We start from the raw sequence: 9280 nt of genomic DNA, 5'->3' as shown, positions 1-9280 counted from the left end.
CACGGCGGCGGCGACCGGCCGGGCTGGCGCGGCGCGCGCGGGCCTCGGCCACGGCGGCGGCGAGCGAGAGAGGGCTGGCGGCGGGGACGGCGAGGGACCGGGCGGCGGCGGAGCTCCGGCGGCCATCGAGGCGCGCGGAGGCGCACGGCGAGGCGGGGCATTGCGGGCGGCGGCTCGGGCCGAGCAGCGGTGGCGGGCGGGATCGGGCCCGCGCGGGCCCCGGATGGGCTCCGCGGGCCACGGCGGCAGGGAGGGCGCGGGTGCCACGTGGCGAGCTGCGAGTGGCTGAGGGAGGCGGCGGCGGACGTGTCCGGCACGGCGCGGACGCGTCCGGTGGCGGCGGGGAGGATTTGCTAGGGTTTGGACAGGGATTGATCCGCGAATTTCGGGGGAGGGGTGTTTATATAGGTAGGGGGAGCTAGGAGAGTCCAAATAAGGAGCGGTTTTCGGCCACGCGATCATGATCGAACGACCGAGAGCATGGAGGGGGTTTGGATGGGTTTTGGGCCACTTTGGAGGGGTGTTGGGCTGCAAAGAGAAAGGGGGGTTTCGGGCTACGCGGTTAATCGTTGGAGTATCAAACGACCTCCAAATGGCATGAAACTTGACAGGCGGTCTACCGGTGCTATACCAAGGCCGCTTGGCAAACCTCGGGCCATTCCGAGAAAGTTTAACACCCGCACATGAAACAAGGTCTGAGAGGGGGCGACGGGGCACGCGCGAGAGGACTGGACTCCGAACGGACAACGGAGAGAACCGGGAGAACCCGAACGGATGCAAGTTTTGAAAAACATGCAGATGAAATGCAGATGATGACATGGCAAAATGCAACACGCAAGCAAATGACATGGCAATGAAGGCGAATAACTGGCAGACACCTAGAGCATCGAATCCGGGGCGTTACAGTGAAGGAGATAATCCTCGATCCATACCGCAGGATCTGTTGTGCCATCGTATGATTTGATGTTTACGGGTTTAAAACCCTCGGGGATTTGATGATCCATTACTTCATCTGTGAAGCATAGTGGGTGTGCGGCGCCTCTGTACTGGGCTATATCACGACGTAGCTCGGATGAGCTTTGTCTGTTGTGTTTGGCCTGGTCGTATTTGCCATATCCGGCGTGGCGGTTATCTTCACGTGTCGTGGGGCGCCCACGCGATTCGTAGATCAATCTTGTTTGCCTTGCCTTGTCCTCCAATATGTCTCGCAGGTCTGGCGCATTTCCCCGTGCCTTGGTACTGTTTGAGCGGCGCCGGGGTGTGGCTTGAGTTGATGGCCGAAAGGCCTCTCTATCGCGGCCACGGGGTGGCCGATCGGCTGCATCATACACTGGTGATGTAGGTTTAGTTGCTTCCTCCTCTAGTTGGGGTAGCAGCCTGCGCTTTGGGTAGCTCTTGGAGGGGCGTTCGAGTTTGTACTCTTCAGCAGCTAGGACTTCCGTCCATCTGTTGGCTAGCAAGTCTTGGTCAGCTCTAAGCTGCTGTTGTTTTCTTTTGAGGCTGCTTGCCGTGGCCATGAGCCTACGTTTGAAACACTCTTGTTCGACAGGGTCCTCAGGCACGACCAATTCGTCATCGTCGAGGCTTGCTTCGTCTTCGGAGGGAGGCATGTAATTATCATCCTCGACCTCTCTGTTTGCCACTCTCTCATGAGGGATGGCTTCTCCATCCTCATGCGCTGAATCCTGCTGGAGGGGGTTGTCTTCGGCACTGTCTGAGGTGTTATTGTCTCCGGTGCCGGACTCGACGTTTTTGCTTTGGCGGGATTTAGAGCGGCGCCGCTGATGCCGGCGCTTAGGCTGTTTCTTGGAGGGGTCATCCTCCGTTGTTCCATCGCCATCCCCTTCGTTTGGGGTGTCCACCATGTATATGTCATATGATGAGGTGGCTTTCCAGTGCCCTATAGGTGCTGGTTCTTGGTCGTCTCCTTCATCGGCGTCCATACCGTCGATGTCTCCGGAGTCGAAGTCGAGCATGTCGGTTAAATCGTCGACAGTGGCTACGAAGTGGGTGGTGGGTGGTTTCGAATTTCTTCGTCGTTCGCATCCCAACTTTGTTGACCATAGTCCGGCCAGGGCTCTCCTGATAAAGAGAGAGACTTTAGTGAATTCAGGATGTCGCCAAAGGGCGAGTGTTGAAAGATGTCCGCGGCGGTGAAAACTCCATGATCGAAGCCCAATTGGGCTCGATCGGGAGGGGTGCGGAAGATTCGAAGTCCGGAACGGAGTCCGGCACCTTGGAGTCACGACCTCTGCGAAGGACAACATTGGTGTTCGGCTCGATCACCGTAGAGATTGCAACCCCCGAGGCGGCGTCCAGCCACCCATCCTCGATCGGCGTAGTCGGCTCCGAGCTAAGGGTCGGAGTGGACACCTGAGCGGCGCTCTGGGCACTGTCCGGCGGCAGAGCTAGATCATGCCCATCGTGACAGTGCGGCGCGCTCGGCTGTGGCTCGAATCCGTCGAAGATCAAGTCTCCGTGGATGTCAGCCGTGTAGTTTAAACTTCCAAATCTGACCTGATGGCCAGGAGCGTAGCTTTCGATCTGCTCCAGATGGCCAAGTGAATTGGCCCGCAATGCAAAGCCGCCGAATACGAAGATCTGCTCGGGGAGAAAAGTCTCACCCTGGACCACGTCGTGGTTGATGATCGAAGAAGCCATCGGGCCTAAAGGTGACGACACAGAGGAACTCTCAATGAAAGCACCAATGTCGGTGTCAAAACCGGCGGATCTCGGGTAGGGGGTCCCGAACTGTGCATCTAGGCGGATGGTAACAGGAGACAAGGGACACGATGTTTTTACCCAGGTTCGGGCCCTCTCGATGGAGGTAAAACCCTACTCCTGCTTGATTAATATTGATGATATGGGTAGTACAAGAGTAGATCTACCACGAGATCAGAGAGGCTAAACCCTAGAAGCTAGCCTATGGTATGATTGTTGTTCGTCCTATGGACTAAAATTCTCCGGTTTATATAGACACCGGAGAGGGCTAGGGTTACACACAGTCGGTTACAATGGGAGGAGATCCACATATCGTATCGCCAAGCTTGCCTTCCACGCCAAGGAAAGTCCCATCCGGACACGGGACGAAGTCTTCAATCCTGTATCTTCATAGTCCGGGAGTCCGGCCAAAGGTCATAGTCCGGCCATCCGGACAAACCCTAATCCAAGACTCCCTCACCTATAGTCCCTAGTATGCCTCTACTTGACTAGCTCGTTAATCAAAGATGGTTATGTTTCCTAACTATAGGCATGTGTTGTCATTTGATGAACGGGATCACATCATTAGGAGAATGATGTGATGGACATGACCCATCCGTTAGCTTAGCATTATGATCGTGTTAGTTTCATTGCTACTGCTTTCTTCATGACTTATACAAGTTCCTCAGACTATGGGATTATACAACTCCCAAATACTGGAGGAACACTTTGCGTGCTACCAAACGTCACAACGTAACTGGGTGATTATAAAGGTGCTCTACAGGTGTCTCCGATGGTGTTTGTTGAGTTGGCATAGATCGAGATTAGGCTTTGTTACTCCGATTGTTGGAGATGTATCTCTGGGCCCTCTCGGTAATGCACATCACTATAAGACTTGCAAGCATTGTGACTAATGAGTTAGTTACGGGATGATGCATTATGGAATGAGTAAGCCGGTAACGAGATTGAACTAGGTATTGAGATACCGACGATCGAATCTCGGACAAGTAACACACCGATGACAAAGGGAAGAATGTATGTTGTTATGCGATTTGACCGATAAAGACCTTCATAGAATATGTAGGAACCAATATGAGCATCTAGGTTCCGCTATTGGTCATTGACAGGAGACGTGTCTCGGTCATGTCTACATAGTTCTCGAACCCGTAGGGTCTGCACGCTTAACGTTCGGTAACGATTGGTATTATGAGTTCGTGTGTTTTGATGTGCCAAAGCTAGTTCAGAGTCCTGGATATGATCACGGACATGACGTGGAGTCTCGAAATGGTCGAGACATAAATTTGATATATTGGAAGCCTATATTTAGACATCGGAATAGTTCGGGTGAAATCGGGATTTTACTGGATAACCGAGAGGTTACGAGAACCCCCCGGTAAGTGTATGGGCCTCATCGGGCCATAGTGGAGAGAGAGAGGAGACCAGGGCAGGTCGGGCGCCTCCTCTCCCTCTGGTCCGAATTGGACTAGGAGGGGGCGTGCCCCCTTTCGTTTCTCCCTCTCTCCCCATTCCTTCTTGCCTAGTCCAACTAGTGAAGGGGGGAATCCTACTCCCAGTGGGAGTAGGACTCCTCCAGGGCACGCCATAGAGAGTTGGCCCTCCCCCTCCTCCACTCCTTTATATACAGGGGAAGGGGGCACCCCATACACACACAAGTTGATCATTGATCTTTTAGCCGTGTGTGGTGCCCCCCTCAACCATAATCCACCTCGGTCATATCGTAGTAGTGCTTAGGTGAAGCCCTATGCCGATAGCTTCATCATCACTGTCATCACGCCGTCGTGCTAACGAAACTCTTCCTCAAAGCTCTACTGGATCGTGAGTTCGTGGGACGTCACCGAGTTGAACGTGTGCAGATCACGGAGGTGTCGTACATTCGGTACTAGGATCGGTCGATCGTGAAGACTTACGACTACATCAACCGTGTTGTCATAACGCTTCTGCTTACGGTCTAAGAGGGTACGTGGACGACACTCTCCCCTCTCGTTGCTATGCATCACCATGATCTTGCGTGTGTGTAGGATTTTTTTTAAATTACTATGTTCCCCAACAGTGTTATGGGAGCTAGGTTTATGCGTAGATGTTATATGCACGAGTAGAACACAAGTGAGTTGTGGGCGATAATAGTCATACTGCTTACCAGCATGTCATACTTGGATTCAGCGGTATTGTTGGATGAAGCGGCCCGGACCGACATTACGTGTACGCTTACGCGAGACTGGTTCTACCGATGTGCTTCGCACACTGGTGGCTGGCGGGTGTCAGTTTCTCCAACTTTAGTTGAATCGAGTGTGGCTACGCCCGGTCCTTATGAAGGTTAAAATAGCACATACTTGATGAAAAATCGTTGTGGTTTTGATGCGTAGGTAAGAATGGTTCTTGCTCAGCCCGTAGCAGCCACGTAAAACTTGCAACAACAAAGTAGAGGACGTCTAACTTGTTTTTGCAAGGCATGTTGTGATATGATATGGTCAAGACATGATGCTAAATTTTATTGTATGAGATGATCATGTTTTGTAATAGAGTTATCGGCAACTGGCAGGAGCCATATGGTTGTCGCTTTATTGTATGAAATGCAATCGCCATGTAATTGCTTTACTTTATCACTAAGCGGTAGCGATAGTCGTAGAAGCAATAGTTGGCGAGACGACAACAATGCTACGATGGAGATCAAGGTGTCGCGCCGGTGACGATGGTAATCATGACGATGCTTTGGAGATGGAGATCAAAGGCACAAGATGATGATGGCCATATCATATCACTTATATTGATTGCATGTGATGTTTATCTTTTATGCATCTTATTTTGCTTAGTTCAATGGTAGCATTATAAGATGATCTCTAACTAAATTTCAAGGGACAAGTGTTCTCCCTGAGTATGCACCGTTGCGACAGTTCTTCGTGTTGAGACACCATGTGATGATCGGGTGTGATAGGCTCCACGTTCACATACAACGGGTGCAAGCCAGTTTTGCACATGCAGAATACTTGGGTTAAACTTGACGAGCCTAGCATATGGAGATATGGCCTCGGAACACTGGAGACCGAAAGGTTGAGCATGAATCATATAGTAGATATGATCAACATAGTGATGTTCACCATTGAAAACTACTCCATCTCACGTGATGATCGGACATGGTTTAGTTGATTTGGATCATGTGATCATTTAGATGACTAGAGGGATGTCTATCTAAGTGGGAGTTCTTAAGTAATATGATTAAATTGAAATTTAATTTATCATGAACTTAGTCCTGATAGTATTTTGCAAATTATGTTATAGATCAATAGCTCGCGTTATAGATTCCCTATGTTTTTATATGTTCCTAGAGAAAACTAAGTTGAAAGATGTTAATAGCAAAGATGCGGACTAGGTCCGTGATCTGAGGTGTATCCTCATTGCTGCACAGAAGAATTATGTCCTTGATGCACCCTAGGTGACAGACCTATTACAGGAGCACATGCAGACGTTATGAACGTTTGACTACCTCAATATGATGACTACTTGATAGTTTTGTGCACCATGCTTTACGGCTTAGAACCGGGACTTAAAAATGTTTTTGAAACATCACGGAACATATGAGATGTTCCAAGAGATGAAATTGGTATTTAAGACTCATGCCCGTGTCAAGAGGTATGAGACCTCTGACAAGTACTTTGCCTAAAAGATGGAGGAGAATTGCTCGACTAGTGAGCATGTGCTCAGAATGTCTGGGTACTACAATCACTTGAATCAAGTGGGAGTTAATCTTCCAGATAAGATAGTGATTGACAGAGTTCTCTAGTCACCATCACCAAGTTACTGGAACTTCGTGATGAACTATAGTATGCAAGGGATGACGGAAATGATTCTAGAGCTCTTCGTGATGTTGAAATCGATGAAGGTAGAAATCAAGAAAGAGCATCAAAGTTTTTGATGATCGAGAAGACCACTAGTTTCAAGAAAAGGGCAAAGGGAAAGAAAGGGAACTTCAAGTAGAATGACAAGCCAGTTGTCACTCTCATGAAGAAGCCCAAAGCTGGACCAAAGCCTGAAACTGAGTGCTTCTGCTGGAAAGGAAATGGTCACTGGAAGCGGAAATGCCCTGAATATTTGGTGGATAACAAGGATGGCAAAGTGAACAAGGGTATGTTTGATATACATGTTATTGATGTGTACCGTACTAGTGTTTATACTAGCCCCTGGGTATTTGATACTTGTTCAGTTGCTAAGATTAGTAACTCGAAACAGGAGTTACATAATAAACAGAGACTAGTTGAGGGTGAAGTGACGATGTGTGTTGGAAGTGGTTCCAAGATTGATATGATCATCATCGCACACTCCCTATACTTTTGAGATTAGTGTTGAACCTAAATAAATGTTATTTGGTGTGTGCGTTGAGCATAAATATGATTAGATCATGTTTATTGCGATATGATTATTCATCTAAGACAGAGAATAAATTGTTATTCTGTTTACATGAATAAAACCTTCTGTGGTCATACACCCAATGTTGATGGTTTATTGAATCTTGATCGTAGTGATACACATATTCATAATATTGATGCCAAAAGATGCAAAATTGATAATGATAATGCAACATATTTGTGGCACTACCGTTTGGGTCATATCGGTGTAAAGCGCATGAAGAAACTTCATAAAGATGGATTTTTGGAATCACTTGATTATGAATCATTTGATGCTTGTGAACCGTGCATTATGGGCAAGATGACTAAAGCTCCGTTCTCCGGAACAATGGAACGAGCTAGTGGCTTATTGGAAATAATACATACCGATGTATGGGGTCCAATGAGTGTTGATGCTCGTGGCGAGTATCGTTATTTCCAGACCTTCACAGATGATTTGAGCAGATATGGGTATATCTACTTAATGAAACACAAGTCTGAAACATTTGAAAACTTCGAAGAATTTCAGAGTGAAGTGGAGAACCATCGTAACAAGAAAATAAGGTTTCTACAATCTGATCGTGGAGGAGAATATTTGAATTATGAGTTTGGCCATCCTTTAAAATAATGTGGAATAGTTTCACAGCTCACGCCACATGGAACTCTAGAACATAATGGTGTGTCCGAATGTCGTAACCGCACTTTATTGGATATGGTGTGATCTATGATGTCTCTTACCGAGTTACCACTATCGTTTTGGGGTTATGCATTAGAGACAGCTGCATTCACTTTAAATAGGGCACCATCAAAATCCGTTGAGACGACGCCTTATGAATTGTGGTTTGGCAAGAAACCAAAGTTGTCATTTCTTAAAGTTTGGGGCTGTGATGCTTATGTGAAAAAGCTTCAACCTGATAAGCTCGAACCCAAATCAGAGAAGTGCGTCTTCATAGAATACCCAAAGGAAACTGTTGGGTACACCTTCTATCATAGATCCGAAGGAAAGATATTCGTTGCTAAGAGTGGATCCTTTCTAGAGAAGGAGTTTCTCTCGAAAGAAGTGAGTGGGAGGAAAGTAGAACTTGATGAGGTAATTGTACCTGCTCCCTTATCGGAAAGTAGTTCATCACAAAAATCAGTTCATGTGATCCCTACAACAATTAGTGAGGGAGCTGATGATAATGATCATAAACTTCAGATCAAGTTACTACTGAACCTCGTAGGTCAAACAGAGTAAGATCCGCACCAGAGTGGTACGGTAATCCTATTCTGGAGGTCATGTTACTTGACCATGACGAACCTACGAACTACGAGGAAGCGATGATGAGCCCAGATTCCGCGAAATGGCTTGTAGGCCATGTAATCTGAGATGGGATCCATGTATGAGAACAAAGTGTGGACTTTGGTGGACTTGCCCGATGATCGGCAAGCCATAGAAAATAAATGGATCTTCAAGAGGAAGACAGACGTTGATAGTAGATTTACTATCTACAAAGCTCGACTTGTCGCAAAAGGTTTTTGACAAGTTCAAGGAGTTGACTACAATGAGATTTTCTCACCCGTAGTGATGCTTGAGTTTGTCCGAATCATGTTAGCAATTGCTGCATTTTATAATTATGAAATTTGGCAGATGGATGTCAAAACTGCATTCCTGAATGGATTTCTGGAAGAAGAGTTGTATATGATGCAACCAGAAGGTTTTGTCGATCCAAAGGGTGCTAACAAAGTGTGCAAGCTCCAGTGATCCATTTATGGTCTAGTGCAAGCCTCTCGGAGTTGGAATATACGTTTTGATGAGTTGATCAAAGCATATGGTTTTATACAGACTTGTGAAGATGCATGTATTTACAAGAAAGTGAGTGGGAGCTCTGTAGCATTTCTAACATAATATGTGGATGACATATTGTTGATTGGAAATGATATATAATTTCTGGATAGCATAAACGGATACTTGAATAAGAGTTTTCCAATGAAAGACCTTGATGAAGCTGCTTACATATTGGCATCAAGATCTATAGAGATAGATCAAGACGCTTGATAAGATTTTTCAATGAGTAAATACCTTGGCAAGTTTTTTGAAGGAGTTCAAAATGGATCAGTCAAAGAAGGAATTCTTGTCTGTATTACAAGGTGTAAAGTTGAGTAAGACTCAAAGCCCGACCATGGCAGAAGATAGAAAG

The sequence above is a fragment of the Triticum aestivum genome, chromosome 2B (genome assembly GCF_018294505.1).
Source record: "Triticum aestivum cultivar Chinese Spring chromosome 2B, IWGSC CS RefSeq v2.1, whole genome shotgun sequence".
Classification (NCBI taxonomy): domain Eukaryota; kingdom Viridiplantae; phylum Streptophyta; class Magnoliopsida; order Poales; family Poaceae; genus Triticum; species Triticum aestivum.
Note: the sequence above shows the minus strand (reverse complement) of the source record.